Raw genomic sequence first — 17384 nt, forward strand, 5'->3', positions numbered from 1 at the left:
CTTGTCCCATTTCTCTAGTTTTACTTTCCTCTGTCTGTTTTCTGTTCACTGCATATTGTCTTTTATTTTCACTTCTTTTCTCCTAGCTTCCCTCCATTCCTTTACCTTGACCCTTTCACCCTGATTTCTTCTCACTATTATTTATTTCCACCTAGGAAATTCTATGGCAGCTTATAAGTTCAAAATACAAACCATTACTATAAGACTAAGAGACTGAAGCTCAAACATGTCATCAGGTCATCTGTCCTTGCATGCTTAGGATTCAGGTCCACCATAGCTCTTGGCTCTTGGTTCCCTGTCACATTTACAGTGTTGTTCCTAGGCCTGCCCCTTTATAGTTTGCACCTGTATGCAGTCTTTCCCTTTCCTACCTTTAGCTCACTCTACCAGGGTTTGCACTGCTCTGTCTGCTCTTTGTCACCTTTGTGACACCTTCTGTGTCCTGCCTCTATCTAGCTGTCCTCTAGTGAGCCCTACAATGGGCCTGCTTCAAGGAGGGCACGGTCATCTCTCCAGCTCATTCCTTCCTGACATTTGCTAGGTTCGTGTCATATCCTAGGCTGAATGGCTCAAGTATTAATTTATTATAATATTTATTCATTCAATAAAAATATATCAAGCTCTATACATGATAATAAAGATAAAGGTATCAGACCTTTCCACATGTTAATTTTTTTTCTTGAGTTTCTTAAATTCTGCTGAATCTAGGAAAGCAAACATTGTTATACATTCATCTAACACCTTTCAAATAATACTGGGTAATTAATTTGTATGCAAAATTGAATCTAGCAGGCATTTAAAATTGAAGTATAATTTACATGGCACCAAACTCTGACTCATCTTGTTTCGTTGGCTCTAAGTATGCTGTCCTTATAAAATTAAACAAAACAAAACTGAATGATTAACAGAGTTCTCCATTTTTGATTCAGACATTTTGATCCCATTTAGGTCTGAAGCCTTATACAGACACACTAAGAATTTAGTAATAAGAAGTACATTTCCCCAGTTGCCATTTGGTGGTTGTATGTGTTTACCAAAATGGAAAAAAAAAAAAAAAAAAAACAAGCATAAACTACGAAAAACGTATGGAAAAACCCATGACGACTCTGTCATATCTTAGAGTGCACATAGTCACAGAAAAATAAAGTTTCAAAAGCAATGTATGTTGAAGTTAGGACAAATATCTAACACACGCAGGACTTAAAATTTAGATGGTGGGCTGAGAAGTGCAGCAAACCACCATGGCACATATATACCTATGTAACAAACCTGCACATTCTGCATATGTATCTCGGAACCTGAAGTGAAAAAAAAAAAAAAGGGACCAGGCATGGTGGCTCACGCCTATAATCCCAGCACTCGGGAGGCCGAGGCAGGCAGACCACCTGAGATCAGGAGCTCGAGACCAGCCTGGACAATATGGTGAAACTCCATCTCTACTAAAAGTACAAAAATTAGTCAGGCATGGTGGCATGTGCCTGTAATCCCAGCTACTTGGGAGGCTGAGGCAGGAGAATCACTTGAACCCTTGAGGCAGGGTTTGCAATGAGCCAAGATCGAGCCACTGCACTCCAGCCTGGGGCGACAAGAGCGAGACTGTCTCAAAAACAAAAACAACAACAAGTATGTTGAAGTGAATGGAAAAGAGATTAAGATACTTGTTGAGTCAAAAAAAAAAAAAAAGTATAGCTTTTTATGTAACTCACAGTCAAAAACAATGCTCAACATTCCTTCTGTTTTTATGACTTCAACCCTCAACTGTGCCAGTCTTATCATTTAATATTAGTATGTTAACAGTAATAATGATGTCACTAAATTAAGTGTATATACAGTTATAAGCATGATTCAGTTTTAACTTGGTTTTCTCTTCAGATAATTTTGGACAACCAATGTTTGTATTTGCAAAGTAATGCACAGATGTGAGTAATTGATATATTATTTGCAGTAACACTCTCCTTTTTGAGACAAATACTCTAATTAAAATCAAGCATATAGCATGGAATCACGCTGGCTCCAGCAAAATGAGCACTTTGGAAAATGCATCCCAAGTGAGAAAATGAGATTTCTTTGAGTCTGGTGTCTTCTGTGCCTCTGTGCAAAAATGCCACATTGCTTAGGACATTGAACAGAGATGTTACGCTACCTCTCTGTTCAAGGCTAAAATTAAGCAGTTTAAAAATTTCCCACTAAATCATTCTGAATAAAGCTGAAGATGTAAAATGCAGCATTTTCTCTTAATGAACTCTTAAGGGTAAATAATTAATGTGAACTGAGCCTCTATAATGTGTACTATTTTATTTATTCCTTTTAACATGTTGGGGTAGACATTAGTGACCCTCTTTCACTGGTGAAGAAATCAGAGCTCCAAGAGGTTAGGTCAGTTGTCCAGGGTTGTGGTGGCAGATATACTATTCAAACCTATGTTTGCTGACTCCCAAACCCATGCTTATTTCACTGTATATTGTATTACTTTCTTCCATTTGCGTTTGAGTTGATAGAATACAAAATCACTCTGTCATCCGTAGTTGCTACAAAGTGTTTCCACAGGCAGGGGCTGAGGACAGCCTTACAACCTCCTCTCTGGAGGAGCTCTTTCCAAAGTGCCAGTTCAGAAAACAACGGTCACAAGACTGGAAATCAGCAGCCCCAGACAGGCATAGGAACAATGGAAAAGGCGTAGCTGAGACCTATTTATGACACTGTCAGAGTAGCGCAGTTGGAAGCTGGTTGGAAAGCCGTTAGGGTGCTTTAGAACAGGGGCAGATGAAGAAAGAGGCGGGGGACAGAGAGAGAGAGGAGGAGGGAGGCAGGTAATACAGAATTAAGGAACGGAGAAAGTGGCTTGAAGGTGAAGAGGGTAAGTGGTTAGAGAAGGGAGCGTGGATGAGGATTATCAGAAGGCACAAGGAGGGCTTTGTGGTGAGAGCAGAGGGTGGAGGGCAAGGCACAGATGAGACGAGAAGGAACTTTGCCTAAAGAACGAATGAAAGAATAAGTGCAATTTTATCTTCATTAGAAGTGGAAGTTTGTCTTATATGACAGGTTGTTCCAACCCATTGTGTTGGGCAAAGATATTGGATTATCTCAACTGTTTACCATTAGAAATGTGTAGATTCCTGGGGCCACTTTATAGCAAATGCTCCCTGATCCGCCCGAGCTTATGGAATTCATTGTATGCAGTGGTGTGGTGAAGTGAAAACAGCATGTATTGAAAATGCCCTAACTTCTGATCAATTAACCAGAATCCTCCCAATTTAAGAGCATACATAGATAAAAAATGATTTTTCAAAGTGTAGAAAACTTAGCTCTCGGGGCCAACTATATGTGATTCATAGATTTCCTGGAGATGAATTCTACTTTAAAATATAGCACATAGATTCATCATCAGGTCCTAAAAGTCCTGTTTAAGTTTGCTGGAAATGTTGGCAGACTTCCTTCCATACCCAAAGGTCACATTGGGTTCATAGCTCGTTTCATGGAGATTTGCAAACCTTTCAAGCAATGCTGAACTGGATTTCAGTTGAATTGCATGCGAACTTGGCCCAAGTTTCAAGGGAACATTGGGTATTTCTTTCAGGTAGAAACCAGGTGAAACTCAAAGGGTCCAAAGTGGGTTTTGCTTTGAGTTTCCTTTTGGTTCTGCTTGAACTTGACACTCAAAGTGAAACTCAGGAGATCTGAACCTCTTGCAAACTCAGGCTCAAAGGGAGGTTTTTGGAAGCCGAACTTGCATGCTGAAAATGCTGAGCTAACAGTACAAATTGGTGCTTCAGTTGCTTTGTCCAAACCTCTGAAGAGGGTTTCATCTGGAAAAGGAAGATTTCTTGTAGCATGTGTAGAGTTTAGGAAAGCGTTGCAATAGGACTTTGGGCTTGCTGATAGATTGTCTGCAGCAAATTCCTGTAATGCCAGATTGCCAACCAGAGTCCTCTAAGTAGCCTATGGAATGGATCAACCAAGTACCTGTGTCACATCCTTGAATTTACATTAAAGACATCTTGTTTAATTCAAATGAAATCATGAATGTATTACCTGGGTAGTTGACCACAATGACATAAAAATATAATCTTATTTGTGAAAATGAATAACTGGAAAGAAAATCCCGAGTGCCCTCCCCACCGTCCCCACCTCCATTAAACACATCCATAAAGACCAACATACAACTGTCGCTAAAAGGTAAGGGCACAGTAAGCATATAGAGGACCCAATTTCCAAGGCATTTTATGAGATATTCTTTTGAACTGAATAGGGGTTGGTGCTAGGGCAGAGGGAATCTAATTTAGTTTTGGCAAACAAGCGTGAATACTAAATTAAACTTAACAGAAATGAGGGGTTTTTTGAGAAAGGAAACAGGCTGGCAGAATTTTGGCATATCAACAAAAGGAAATCACACAAAGAGAAAAGGATTAGTCAAAATAAAGATCAAATGAAGATCAAAAATAAATTGGCTTCGACCCAGGAAACATTTGTTACATTTTACAAGCAGGTCTTTCCTTCCCCAGTGTGAAGAACAGAGGAACCACCTGATCTTCCCTTAAAGGTCACTGAACACCCTACATACCCGTGATGAAATGCTCCTGGAGCCCCTGAGAAAGCCCAGCACAGGTGCAGTATTGGAAAAAAAAAGTTATCTTCCTACAAGGATAAATGACATAAAGCCAATGAATATTGGTAAGCAGCTTCTAAGAAAGTGATGGACCAAGTATTTATGCTTGGTCCTGCACAGTGACTGCTTTAACATAGTGAACAAACCTGCACAGTGACTGCTTTAACATAGTGAACAAACAGTAACTATCTAGCTATCTAATCTTTCTATATGTTACACATCCTGAAAGATAGGGAACTTTTTCAGTCTCAAAGGATCTTGTCTGATGCATCATTATAACCAAGGTCACATAATATGTGGGGGCCCATACAAAATGAAAATGCAGGATCCCTTGTTCAAAAAGCAGGAAAAAGTGCAGTAAAAGGTACTTAACATGTGACTTTTTCCTTTCTTCTAGGGACTCTCTCTCCACCTACAGTGTTTTTTGTTTTCTAATTAATGTGATTCTAAATGAAGAAAAATTAAAACCTGAAATCATTAGCATTAATTTGACTGCTTATTTTTATTTTGTGCATAGCTAGTATTACATGCAAATGTAAGAGCACTGCTTTATTATTGCAGAATTACCGAAATTGCACAATTCGTACTTATAGTTCACACATTCATATGCATTACCTTCTTACCAGAACAGTGGAAATGTTTCACAAAATGAACTCAACTGTTTTCATTTCACTCCTTGATATGCGTACATTGTGCTAACACTCTCTACCTTCAGCTAACTGATCAGTAAGGAAGGCTTGAAAGAAAAAGGAACTACGGGTGGTCCTATCGGTCCCTAATACAGAGGATTTATAGAAGGCTTTGCTGCAGAAAGTTACATCTGAAGACAGTAGAAGCAAAGTATAGCTGTGAGAATTTCACGCTAATAGTCTGGTAAAGAGCAGGAATGCTGCATGAGATTTAATACACTTTAGCACGACTGATGGTTTTATTTTTTCTTTGTTTTTGCATCTTTTGGATTCTCTATAATTAATTGACACATTTTGTGAGTTAGGTATTCAGACTCATCATGAGAATTAGATCACCTCCTCCAGTGTCATTCAGAAACTTCCATCTTAGGTCAGAGATTATAAGTCCAATCCTGACTAAGCCATTCACACAAACATTCACAGTATGTAGGCAGTCTCAATACCTTTTCTAAAACAATGTCTAAAAATAAATTCTACAAAGAATACAATATTTTAGACTTTGCAGAGAAGCTAAAAATGGAATGCTGCTGGACATTGAAATATTATTTAATTCCAAAAGATGATTTTCTGTGAAATCAAATTCTGAGGTCCTTGTGATACTATAATTATCCTACCCATTTAAAGATCAAGGAGGCCCCAGTTGTAGGAAAACATTAGCTTTTGTGCTTTTGTGTGATTTCTACTTTTTTTTTTAATAGATGAGAACATACAAATAAGATTCTAATATAACCTTAACAAGAATGTTGCATATTAACTTCTGAATTTGAAATGTATTTACCCTTCATGTTGTTTTATTATTTTGCAAATAAACACACACAAATTGTTTATAAACACATGCACTCATTTCACTGGTATATGCAAGTAAATGGATATGTAGATATATAAACTTAAGGAGTTATACACAGATAGACAAATCAGGTGACTGTGAGCAGGAAGAGAAACGAATTCTCAAGGTGCATACTGCAATGTCGCTTCAAATTCCTTGGTGGACTTGGACAGCCATGGCATGACAAGAGCTGATAGACCAGCCTAGCGTTGAGCCATGAAGCCTGGAGCCAACTCTTAGGGAAAAGCCTGAGCAGAACCTGAAGAAATGATGGCCTGTACGTTTTTACTGGAGGCATAAGTCAGAGAGCCAGTGCAGAAAAACACTGTTTTTCTTCTTAACCATTCAATTATAGTTAAATAGATTATCTTTTAAAACAAAAATGAAAAAGAGAAGAGGAGAAGGAAGACTGATCCACCAAGTATGTGAGAGCACGTTTATACTCAGCGTTTGGGCCCAGTCAGTGTCGTACCCTTAATGGCTACAGATATTCCCCTAAATCATAACCTCAGAGATGTGCTTCATTAGTCATATGGAGAATCACAGAAGAAAATGTGGGTTAGCTTGTGCAAATGAAACACAACTCCAGGAAAAAACAGCGCAACGTGTGTGCCCTGGAGACCAAGGTTCAGAAACATTTTACACAAGGGAGAAACATTTTATAAACAGCAAATGCCATATGCTTTGGAGTTAATAGTAGAAGCAGCTTTTCACTCTCATTCAGTATCCCTTGTGACCAAGCATCTGGTCCCCACCTACATATAGCAATGACCACAAATCCTATATTTAGTAGATCTATACTTACTTGATGCTTAGAAAAACAAGGTGCCTATTTGAATTTTTATTTATTATGATCTAGAACTCACATGGATTATCTGCTTTACTTTTGCCATTACAGGTCTGAAGGGAAAAAAGTTTAATTTTGATAGATGTTTTTGGATTAGACTTCTGGGAGTATTTTATATTTTGTGACCCTCTTTTTCTTTTTGTAAATTTCTTTATGGGAAAGACAAGCCTCAAAAAGCAAGTGGTTGTGGTCTGTTTTCTTAGACTTGCCTGGCAGTGCCTACTCATTTCTTCACGGCTGGACCTAAATGCCATTGATAATGGCACAGGCATAAGTTACAGAGCAAGGGAAATGTCAACCAGATTAATTCGAATCAGCCCAAAGCTGCCTTTCTTCCTAAATTTTTTCACCGATATGTTTTTTAAATATTAGAAAGCAAAATTGAGCAAATACATTTATTTAATTAATTAACTTATTTATTTTTATTTCAGTAGGTTTTTGAGGAACAGGTGGTGCTTGGTTACATGAATAATTTCTTCTGTGGTGATTTGTGAGATTTTAGTGCACCCATCCCCAGAGCAGTATACACTGTACCCCATGTATAGTCTTTTATCCCTGGACATCTCCCACCCTTTCCCCTGAGACCTGAAAGTCTAATGTATTATTCTTATGCTTTTGTGTCCTCATAGCTTAGCTCCCACATATGAGTGAGAACATAACGATGTTTGGCTTTTCCATTCCTGAGATACTTCACTTAGAATAATAGTCTCCAATTCCATCCCAGTTGCTGTGAATGCCATTATTTTGTTCCTTTTTATGGCTGAGTCATATTCCACCGCATATATATATCACATTTTCTTTATCCGCCTGTTGATTGATGGACATTTGGGTTGGTTCTACATTTTTGCAATTGCGAATTGTGCTGCTGTAAACATCCATGTGGATGTGTTTTGTTTGTTTGCTTGTTTGTTCTTGTATAATGACTTCTCTTCCTCTGGGTAGATACCTACTAGTAGAATTGCTGGATCAAACAGATCTACTTTCAGTTCTTTAAAGAATCTCTACACTGTTTTCCATAGTGATTGTACTAGTTTACATTCCCACCAACGGTGTAAAAGTGTTCCCTTTTCACCACATCCACACCAACATACATTATTTTTTTATTATGACCATTCCTGCAGGATTGAGGTGGTATTGCATTGTGGTTTTGATCTGCAATTCCCTGATCATTAGTGATGTGGAGCATTTTTCCATATGTTTGTTGGTCATTTGCATGTCTTCTTTTGAGAATTGTCTATGCATGTCCTTAGCCCACTTCTTGATGGGATTATTTTTTTTCTTGCTAATTTGTTTGAGTTCTTTTAGAATAGAGATATTAGTTCTTTGTCAGATGTATAGATTGTGAAGATTTTCGCCCACTCTGTGGGTTGTCTGTTAATTCTGCTGATTATTTCTTTTGCTGTGCAGAGGCCTTTTAGTTTAACTAAGTCCCGTCTATTCATCTTTGTTTTTATTACATTTGCTTTTGGGTTCTTGGTCATGAACTCTTTGTCTAAGCCAATGACTAGAAGGGTTTTTCCAATGTTATCTTCTAGAGTATTTATGCTTTCTGGTTTTAGGTTTAAATCTCTGATGCATCCTGAGTCGATTTTGGTGTAAGGTGAGAGATGAGGATTCAATCTCATTCTTACACACGTCGCCAGCCGGTTATCCCAGCACCATGTGTTGAATAGCGTGTCCTTTCCCCTCTTTATGTTTTTGTTTGCTTTGCCGAAGATCAGTTGATTGTTAAGTATTTGGCTTTATTTCTGGGTTCTCTATTCTGTTCCACTGGTCTACGTGCCTACTTCTATACCAGTACCATGCTATTTTGGTGAGTGTGGCCTTATCGTATAGTTTGAAGTCAGGTAACATGATGCCTCCAGATTTGTTCTTTTTGCCTAGTCTGAGCAAATGCATTTCTGTGTTTTAAGACAGAGTTTCACTCTTGCCGCCCAGGCTGGAGTGCAGTGGTGCGATCTCAGCTCACTACAACCTTCACCTCCCAGGTTCAAGCGATTCTCCTGCCTCAGCCCCCACAAGTAGCTGGAATTACAGGCATGCACCACCACATCCAGCTAATTTTGTATTTTTAGTAGAGATAGGGTTTCACCATGTTGGTCAGGCTGGTCTCAATCTCCTGACCTCAGGTGATCCACCAGCCTCGGCCTCCCAAAGTGCTAGGTTTACAGACAAGAGCCACCATGCCCAGCCTGCATTTTAAATATTATCATAAAAAATAGCTTTGATCTCATGGACCCCAGAAAGGGGCTCAGATCTCAGATCACACTTTGAGAGCCACTGCTGTTAAGCGGTTACTTCCATTATCTGATTGACATTAATATAATTACAGGTAGTAGCATATTATATACTTCCTCCTCACCTTGCTTATTTTTCACCTTGCTTATTTTTCACCTTGCTTATGTATTCTAAAGATTTTTCCACACAAACACAAGGAAAGCTTCCTCATTTGCTTTTGTAATGGTCTGCTTTCCCACTGTCTGCGTTGACTATAACTGATTTTAGCAGTTCTCCTTTGAATTTCCCCTGCCTCATTTAAATTTTTTTCCCATAATAAATAATAATGTAATGGACAGCCTTGTAAATACAGGATTTTACATACAGGCAGGTGTATTTGTGAGAAAACACTGTAGCAGTAGGGTGCAACTTGCAGTTTCTCAGATCTGGTCAAATTGCCCTTGGTGGAGGTTGCTCTGTTTGGCGCACCCAGCCTGCTGCTGGAAACGTTGCCAATCTGGCAGGTGAACAATGTTATCTTAGTGTAATTTTCATGCCTTCTCAATTTCTAGTGGCTTGTAAAGTATTGAGGATGGCATGGAGGGGCTTTTAGAGTATTGCCTCTACTATAAATTTTAAATGCTTTATCTTAATTTGTCATTTATCTGTATATTTGCTTGTGGTGTCTTTTGCCATGTTGCATTTTTCCATTTTGATACAGTCTATTTAATCAGTCTTTTTTTTAAAAAAAAAATTCTTGGCTTCTAGATTTTGAGACTTGGTTTAGAATGGACTTTTCTACACCAAAGTCGTAAAGAAATACACAAGTATTTTCTTCTTCTATCTTTACCTTCTTGTATCATAATGCACATTAAATTGTTGACACGTGTAGAGTACCTGGATATATATTTAAAAGATGAATCCAATTTAGTACTTTTCTATATCTTATCCAATTTTCCTTTATTGAAAAACCCATCTTTTCCACACTGAATTGAGAAGGAACATTTATTATGTAATAAATGTCTAATTCTATTTGGTTTCAGTAGTATATGAACAAAAAACACAAACCTCATAAAGTAGTAGGATTTATTCCAGCAATTCAAGAATCACTCAGCATTAGAAAATGCAGTTATAGGCCAGACATGGTGGCTTATGCGTGTAATCCCAGCACTTTGGGAGGACAAGGTGGGTAGATCATTTGAGGTCAAGAGTTCGAGACCAGCCTGGCTGACATGGTGAAACCCCATCTCTCCTAAAAATACAAAAATACAAAAATTAGCTGGGCATGGTGGCACGTGCCTGTAATCCCAGCTACTAGGGAGGCTGAGGCAAGAGAATCGCTTGAGCCCAGGCAGTGGAGGTTGCAGTGAGCTGAGATCGTGCCACTGTATTGCAGCCTGGGAGACAGAACAAAATTCCATCTCAAAACAAAAACTAAAGAAAAATATAGTTATATAACTCATTAGATTAAAAGATATGACACCCACTGTGTTGATAAATGTCAGTAGTAGAGTCGAATTGACTGAGAGACCAAAGATGCTTCCTGACAAATCAAAAAAATTTGCTTATCTAGAGGCTACAGAAGGAAGTCAGTGTGATCAGGATATACAGCAAAGAAGCCAGCAGCCTTCTTCAGTAACAGACAGAGGTCACTGGCAGATGTGCAATAGCAGATAGTAAATCTGAAAGAGTAAGAGTCATATGAAAACTAAAATTTCAACTGACCCCTTCCAAACCCAGCCTTATATTCATAAGACTGTGGCAATTCTCCTGCAGACCAGAGTGGACAGGCGCAGAGAACCGTATCATCAGAGTTCACTATAGCATCAGTCTCAATGGAACCCAGTGCATACTAGACTACCTGGCACGGTGCAGACAGCATGATGTCTTTAGTATATTCATCCCCTCAGCCTCTTCAAGATGCACATCCTGTTCCAATTGTTTTCCTGAACTTAGATCTGTGAAAGAAGAAAAAGTGCCAGTTATTAACTTCTTTGGGAATAATTTTACAACCTACAACCTCTTAGAACAGCTATTAAGACCAAATCTATAAAAAGAAAATATATATAACTATCTCAACAGTCATCAAAAATAGCATTTACTAGTAAACACTCAAGAACTCATAAAGATAGAAATCTTAATGGCCTAGGACTTTACCAAGAACCTACAGCAAACATTCTTTTGGTGAAATATCAGAAGAATTCCTACAAATACAAGGATTTTTGCAAAACTACCACCATTCAATATGTACTGGAGGTCCTGAAAAGTACTCTGAGAAAAAGAAATTAAAATATAAATATTAAAAGGGAAGGAATAAAATTGCCACTTACAGGAGATAGAATCACCTATATAGATATTAAAAAGACTCAATAGATGAATTACAATAACAATATAAGAGTCTGTTAAGGTGGCCAGATACAAGATTAACATACATCAATAATGTGTTCTATATACTAGATGTAAGAAAATATAAAAAGGAAAAAGCCCTATTTACAGTGGCAACAATGAAAAATGAGATACTTAGTAATAATAATAATAATAAATCTTATTACACCTATAACAAAAAAAGTTCAAACTTCTCTTAAGGTTGTCAAAGAAGATGTTAAAAATGTAGAGATAAGCCATGTTCTTCAATGGAAAGACTCAATATTGTAAAAAAAATTTAATTCTATAATTAACGTATAAGTTTAATACAATCATAACTGAAATATTATCAAAGTTTTTAATAAAGTTTAATTCAGAAATTCCTCCATAAGATAAATCTAAAATTCACAGAGAAATTATGCAAAAATATTTAATAAGTGATGGGGAAAATCACAATCACTTGACCTTTCATTATTATATAGGAAAACATAAAGCTTTACTAATGAAAATAATATGATACGGGTACTGAAGTGGATGTAAAAAGAGAAGAGAATTGGTAGCCCAGAAGTCAACCTTACTTGTATATAAATATTGTAATTTAAATCTAAGGGGTAAGGGTAATAAATGCTTTGGGAAATTTAGAAAATGATTTGTAAAAGAACAAGTTGAATAAAACATGGTTCCTATGCTAAAGAAGTAAAGAGTTCAGTCATGTCCACATTTCCTCGTTTTCTTATCTCTTGTGACATGCACACTATTTTGAGGAAAAAAGACTAGATGTGGTGACTCACACCTGTAATCTCAGCACTTTGGGAGGCTGAGGTGAGTGGATTGCCTAAGGCCCATAGTTTGAGATCAGCCTGGCCATCATGGTGAAAAACTTGTCTCTCCTAAAAATACAAAAATTAGCCGAGTGTGGTGGTCAGCGCCTGTAATCCCAGCTACTCAGGTAACTAAGGCAGAAGAATCACTTGAATCCAGAAGGCAGAGGTTGCAGTGAGCTGAGATCATGCCATTGCACTCCAGCCTGTGTAACAGAGTGAGACTACATCTCAAAACAAAACAAAACCAAATAGGACTCCTTAGTTATTCCAGGCAGAGGGTAATTTTCTCTTAATCATGCATTTTGCAAACTACAAAGGGGAGCACTGCCCCTCAAAGGTATCTCCCTCTGCAAATCCTAGATGATAGCCTGACAAGGCCTCCTTCTACCTTCACTGCTACTCCTTCTACCCTCAACTCCCTAACTTACTGCCTTCAATCTCAGCCTCGGAATGGCCCTGTGAGGTCCACTGGCTTCCTGTTGTTAGATGCCAGCCAGGGCAGCTGCCGAGCAGCCCGGACTTGGTGTGACCATGAAGCTTTCTGGGGATTCTCCCTACCTCTTCACCAGAACTGCTGCCCTGAAGCCCATCTTTGCTGTGGACAAAACTGCCCTTTGTCACTGTCACAGTGGGTGCTCTTTTCAAGAGATGCAGAGATGTCCCCTCTGCTTTCCTGCTTTTAGTAGGATGGCAGAGAACAGAAGAGAAAAATTTGTTTCAAGGTCACACACTTCAAACTTCTCTTCTGTCTTCTCATAGATGGAAGAGAAAATTGAAGTCAGGTTTTTCTTCTCTTCCATTCTGTACCATGAAAATCGAAGGTTGTCAGGATGCAGCTCTCCTTGTAGAAATGCTTCTTGCTCATCCTGGAACAAGGAATTGAATTGGAAAGGTGTTTATAGATCATTCTAAAGACACCTTTCAATGCAATAGGGGGAACTCTCAACTCTGTCTTCTGATTCCCTGCCCCCACTTTCAGCAAGCACAGTAGTTCAATCTTTCAGCATAAGAGGAATAAACTTTCACAGTGGTGACCCCTGGCCTGGTCTTGGCCTCCCAGGGCACAAGTAAATCCCCTGTGTGATTTAACCTGTGTATATTCTGCTGCTTATGTTAATGTGCATTTTTTTTTTTTTTTTTTTTTTTTTTTTTTGAGACGGAGTTTCGCTCTTGTTACCCAGGCTGGAGTGCAATGGCGCGATCTCGGCTCACCGCAACCTCCGCCTCCTGGGTTCAGGCAATTCTCCTGCCTCAGCCTCCTGAGTAGCTGGGACTACAGGCACGCGCCACCATGCTCAGCTAATTTTTGTATTTTTTTTAGTAGAGACGGGGTTTCACCGTGTTGACCAGCATGGTCTCGATCTCTTGACCTTGTGATCCACCCGCCTCGGCCTCCCAAAGTGCTGGGATTACAGGCTTGAGCCACCGTGCCCGGCCCTGTTAATGTGCATTTTATGTCATAACTGGTCTTTTTGTAAAAAAAACCCTGCACCAGTTACTTGGCATAAATTAACACAAAATTTAAGAGTCCATTAATATTTCCTGAATATCTTCTGTCTGTCAGGAACTATAGTATCACCTTCTGATGTGAAGGGCTATGTGTAGCTCATTGAGGTAGAGATTCAAAGAAAAGAAATGAAAAGGAAAGAAAAAAAAAATGAAGAGTGGTGATCACTGGGTTGACCAACAATTTTGTCTTTCTCCTTCTGCTTGTGCTTCAAATGAGCTACCTCCCAGTGGCCACACCCTACAGCAGCTTGTCCCAGATGGCAGTAGCAGGGAGGGAGTCGAAACTACTCAACTCTTAAATGCTTTCTCAATTATGGGTGAATGGATGGGTGATCACGTGTTTACTATTGTTTTGGTGTTTTAGGGTGAAGAACAGAAACGATATGGCAATCGCCAATTTTGACTGGCAACACCACAGATCAAATTGGTTCTCTGCTCAAAAGCCTCCACTTTCTTCTATCTATCTTGCAATATAATACAACACCATAATACAATAAAACAACACCTTCTAATTGTGGTCTACAAAGCCCTACAGGATCTCACTGCTACCCAATATTCTGACTCCACCTGCTGCCATTTCTTTCTTTCTCCCTATAATCTAGCCAGCAACATTAGCCTCCTTATTCTTTTCTTTTTTTAAATTTTTTAAAGATCACAGATATTTAATTTAAAATCACAGTGTCTCAGCCGGAATGCGCCATCCGTAGGGGGTACCCTTGCAAATTCAAAGTTCCTCAAGGGGCCCTTTCAGGTTCAGCAGTGAGGGGTAAGCAGGGCCCAGCTAGGGGTCTGGCCGGCCTCTGGCCCCTCAGTGTGATTCTGGAGATGAGGCCCAGCTCTCAGGTGCTTGCTGGGACAGGGTCTGGCGGCGTTGCTACTACAGGCTCCTCCACCGGCGTGGGCTCATCTTCACCATCCTGGGGAGGGTGGACAAGAACCTTGTCTAAGATGCCGAACTCCTGGGCCTTTATGGGGCTCATGTAGCGGTCCCTGTCCGTGGAGGACTCGATCACCTGCAGGCTCTGTTTGGTGTGCTTGGCGTAAATGTTGTAGAGCTGTTTCTTCAGCTTCATGATCTCCTCTGCCTGGATGGCAATGTCTGTGGCTTGGCCCCGGGCGCCCCCTGAGGGCTGGTGGATCATGATTCGGGAGTTGGGAAGCTAGTGATGCATGCTTGGGAGCCCATGCTGGCGGCCTGGCCCACACACCGTGTGCAGATTGGGTTGAGGATATGCTGCATCGTGTCGTAGATGGCCAGGCCTGCGGTCACCACGCCACCAGGGCTGTTGATGTACATGTGGATGGGCTTCTTGTTGCTCTCGGATTGCGGAAGAGGAGCCCTGCAGTATCCAGGCTGGCAACGCTGTCTCATCTATCGGGCCCATGATGCACAGGCTGCGCTCCCGCAGCCGTGAGTAGATGTCACAGGCGGGCTCCTCGCGACCCGTCTGCTCCACCACGATGAGAAAGAGCAGGAGAGCTCGGGCCGCCGTCACGTGCAGGCTCTGCTGCAGGGCCAGGCCACTCTGGGGCGTCCGCTGCGCTGGCAAGCAAGAGGTGAGGCGAAGCCCCAGCGCGGGGTACCTGCCTACCGCCACCCGCGCCCCACCCCCCACCAATATCTAACCTCCTTACTCTTTTCTAAATATGCCGAGCCACTCTTGTCTTTGGACTTACTCTTCCCTCTGCCTGGATCTCCCTGCCCCCAGATGCCCCCTAATAGTTTCACTTATTAGGTTATCTCCTTCACTTACTCAGTTCTCTGCTCAAGTATCACTTTACAAAGAGCCTTTCCCCAGCCACGCTTTCTAAATTGGTTCCCCTCTTACCCCCATTGCTATTCCCATAAACCAGCTTTACTTTTTTATCGTACTTACCATCTTTTCTTCCATGTTTGTTCATCGTTCGTCTCCCCCAGCCAGAATATATAGACTTCATGAGCTTAGATTTTTGTTTATGGCCTATATCCCAACACTTAGATTAATACATGGGACAAAGTGGGTATTCAAACACAGTAGATGCTGTCATTGCCTCCTGGGTTCCTTGGACTGTACTATTCAAGTGTATTCTGGCCAACTTCAAACTGCCTGTATCTGCATCTCCAAGCTTCAGGACACTTTCCAGAAATGAGATATAAGACCATTCTACCTATTCTACCCATCAGGCTTGAGGATTTACAACCGTCATTGCCACAGAGCAGCCCTCAATCAATGATTCTCATCATTTGATGCATAAATACTACAGCTGCCTTGTCCTTCAATGGAGGAGAATGGGAGTAAGGAGAAGAGGGGAGGGGAGTTGCTCTGAGACATTGATAGCTTCTTTTTGTTTGTTTGTTTTTGAGACGGAGTCTTGCTCTTGTCTCCCAGGCTGGAGTGCACTGGCACCATCTTGGCTCACTGCAACCTTCGTCTCCTGGGTTCAAGCGATTCTCCTGCCTCAGCCTCCTGAGTAGCTGGGATTACAGGCCCCTGCCACCATTCCCAGCTATTTCTTCTTCTTCATTTTTTTTTTTCTTGTATTTTTAGTAGAGACAGGGTTTCACCATGTTGGCCAGGCTGGTCTGGAACTCCTGACCTCAGGTGATTTGCCTGCTCCAGCCTCCCAAAGTGCAGTGGTTGTCTTAGCAATATACCTGTGTTGGCTGCCTTCTTTCCCTGCATCATTTTCCCCCTCCTCTGCTGGCTTTTACTTCTCAAGACAATCATTCACTTTTGAATTCTTATCTCAAGATCTGTTTCGGGTGATCCAAACCAAGAAAATAAATATTTGTTATTGTTGAATGAAATAGTCATAGCAGATTTTGGACACATGCGGAGAAAAAAGGCAGGAGAGGGGCCAGTTAGGGCATAGTTTCACAGATGGTGGAAAGTTGGCTGAGCAGCAAGGAGAAGGAGCCATCAGCAATCAGGAGGAGACACGTTGGTTGCATGAATAAGACTTCCAGTATGATGCTGAAAAAAAAAAGAAAGAAAAGAAAATGGTTCCATTAAAGTAAAAATGAAAATGAGTCCTTGGGCAGCATTTGAGAATCTATCTGCAGTTGAGTCATAGAAATGGTTGAACACAGAAACAAGCACACAAAATGTTGACTTCATGGGTGTGAAAGTGTGCAGCTGCACAGATTGCATGCTCAGAATGACCCTGTGTTTGCCTTAATGCTCTGCTGTTGTCATCTTGAAATTCTTAATAATTTTTAAGCCAGGGGTCCTGCATTTTCATTTTGTACTGGGCCTCACAGATTATGTAAGCAAGACTAAGTTCACCCCATAGTTTCTCACTGCAGTTTAGGAAGAATCAAGAACTGTAGGCCAGGCGCGGTGGCTCAAGCCTGTAATCCCAGCACTTTGGGAGGCCGAGGCAGGTGGATCACAAGGTCAAGAGATCGAGACCATCCTGGTCAACATGGTGAAACCCCGTCTCTACTAAAAATACAAAAAATTAACTGGGCATGGTGGCGCGTGCCTGTAATCCCAGCTACTCAGGAGGCTGAGGCAGGAGA

General features: G+C 40.5%; 1 pseudogene; it reads right to left on the reverse strand.

The window, feature by feature from the left end:
• Nucleotides 1–14721: 14721 nt before the first annotated feature.
• LOC101032861 (ATP-dependent Clp protease proteolytic subunit, mitochondrial pseudogene) lies at nucleotides 14722–15784 on the reverse strand (annotated as a pseudogene).
• Between the last annotated feature and the right edge of the window lie 1600 nt (nucleotides 15785–17384).

Source organism: Saimiri boliviensis, chromosome 4, assembly GCF_048565385.1.
Source record: "Saimiri boliviensis isolate mSaiBol1 chromosome 4, mSaiBol1.pri, whole genome shotgun sequence".
NCBI classification, from domain to species: Eukaryota; Metazoa; Chordata; class Mammalia; order Primates; family Cebidae; genus Saimiri; species Saimiri boliviensis.